Source organism: Ipomoea triloba, chromosome 7 (genome assembly GCF_003576645.1).
Source record: "Ipomoea triloba cultivar NCNSP0323 chromosome 7, ASM357664v1".
Taxonomy (NCBI): Eukaryota; Viridiplantae; Streptophyta; class Magnoliopsida; order Solanales; family Convolvulaceae; genus Ipomoea; species Ipomoea triloba.
Window position 1 is genome coordinate 14,948,807 of NC_044922.1, and position 2,441 is coordinate 14,951,247.

The 2,441-nt window shown below is 37.4% G+C and overlaps 1 non-coding gene across 1 annotated transcript; it reads left to right on the plus strand.

Moving 5' to 3' along the window:
* The first annotated feature begins 1,631 nt into the window (after positions 1-1,631).
* Positions 1,632-1,842, plus strand: LOC116026382. The gene has a single exon (XR_004099850.1). It is a non-coding gene; the product is annotated as a small nucleolar RNA U3 (small nucleolar RNA).
* The last annotated feature ends 599 nt before the right edge of the window (positions 1,843-2,441 follow it).

Consider the following 2,441-nt stretch of genomic DNA (forward strand, 5'->3'; position numbering starts at 1 on the left):
ACTAGGGGGCATTTTGCTAGGGACACCCGATCTAAGCGTTAAGGTCGAGACCGAGCTTAAGACACTCTATGCAGTAACTAATAATCTTAAAAGGACGGATCTACACCTCAACTCCGATTGAGTCGAACTCATATGGGGTCGGTTAAGATCGGAGAGTGTCTCTCAGGGTATACGGAATACGTACTGAGCGAATATACGGTCATATGTCCGAGGGTTATTCCCTATTATTAGTCCTAATTATGGAATTGTTACTGCATTATCTTTCCTTAATTTCCGTCCCTTTGGAGACTAATTTTGGAAGCAATCTTGACAACTCTACAATCAAATACAGTAATCTGTATAATTGAAGCCTACAATTAAAGAATCAAATTAAAACAGTCACTTTTTCTTCTAATTTTTTTTAAAGTGCACAGTCAACTATTTTATACTCCGTATAATTTATGAAAAATTATAAATATATTTTTAAAAATAAAATATTTTAGGTTTATTCGGGGCCGGCCTTGAAGGCGGGCGAGATGAGCACCCGCCCTGGGCCCAAGGTTGGAGGGGCCCCTAGCTTTGGTTTTTATTTTTTGATGAAGTTAAAAAAAATGCTTGCATACGTAAAGAGTTGAATTCATGATTTCAAAATTGTTTATTAATTTTAAATTCAGTTAACAATTACAATCATGTGATATACTTATCTCAGTTAATAGATAGGACACAAAGTTTGAATGGGCACTACTAGACTAATCTAAAATGTTTTTTTTTTTAAAATAATACAAATTATATGTATACAAAAAGTCAAAATTATCATTTACGGAATAATTATTTCTAATTAACCCATACAATCCTTTAACTTCATATACTAAGGGTACTTTTTCATATTTTGCTCCAGGCCTATAAAATGATAGGGTCAACCCTCGTATATTGTTGTGGAATTTTGCTAATACTCCATGATAATGATGGAGTGAGTATACACATAAAGGGGGTGAACCGGAGTGCAGACAACTTTGAGGCTATATCACTATGTGTCGTGCATCAAAAGTAGCACTCAAACAAAAAGAAAACCAAAGGGGCTTTTTATTATTGCACATTTCATTTGCTCCTCCGATCAAACGTTTGATCATGGCACTAAAAGATTATTGTTCCCACTAGATGCATGTACGTAGATGTAACAACCCACCCTGGATCGGACACTCAGATCTATTGCGGTACGTTGCATAATATTTTTTGAAAAAGGAAAGATCATTGAATTAACTCAAAAACTATAAAATACAATTCGGGAAAGACTCCCAAGAGAGACGAACAAGATGAGAGACAGAGCTCCTAGTTAGAGTATGAGCCAACTAGTTCACTAAACGAGGAATAAATCGACAAATAGAGACATGAAAAGAAGTAAATAAGTGTAAGATTTGATCTATACGTGTGAATACATGGCTATGGAGTGAGAATAATATATTAACTTATGTATATTGACTTGCAGTGAACTAAGGATTACATAGCATATATACAGATTGGTTTAACGGTAAAATAAATAGAAAAGGTAGGAATACATATAATAAAACTATTTACCTAAAAATATATACTAATATTTTGGAAATAATATAACTAAATATATACATAATTGATATAGAAAATATTTTTCTACAACGACCTTACTTGAACAGGATCTGTTCTATAGGTTCGTACCTCTGTATCCTTGAGTTCTAAGGAGACAGGAAATCAAGCCTGGTGGATGAACAATGGCCAAGAGACTAGAGCGTGATTAACAGTCCCAAACCTTCACTGGGCGGAGCCGTAGAGGATCGTTCTCAGCCATGGGTTCATGGTTGGGATGGTCTCTTGGCTGTCTGACAGGCTTCCAATCTTTGGATACATATTTTAATGTGAAACAAAATGTTACATTAATAAGGATAGGCTTAGTTTTATAGGTTTTCCTCTCTCTCGTTTTCCCCCGTGGAGAGCGTCTTGTGTTTCTTGAGTTTTTCGACAAGTTTTTTGCTGCTATGGAGAAGGGTAGTACGAGTGGTCTTGCTGAGGCTTACGAGGCTCTTGCTATTGTTGATAACGATGAGGGAGTGGTGGTTGAAGTTGACGATATTGCTCCTCCTGTTGGCTGTTGATCCGGATGAAGCTGAATTTTGGATGCAGATTCATAATCTGCCAGTAGGTTTTATGTCCGAGAAGGTGGCAACTTTGGTGGCAAACTCTGTTGGTCGCTGCCAGTATGTTGATCCAAAGAATTTCGACGGTGGGAAGAAGTCGTTCTTGAGGGTCCGTGTGATTCTCAATCTTTCCAAACCTTTGAAACCAAAGCTGAAGATGAAGAAACTAGGAGGGGAGTGGTTTTGGGCTGATCTACGCTATGAGAGGTTGCCTTCTTTCTGTTTTCAATGTGGAATAATAGGGCATGGCGATCGCTATTGTCCTGTTGGTCCGGAAAAGGTGACGTTGGGCGC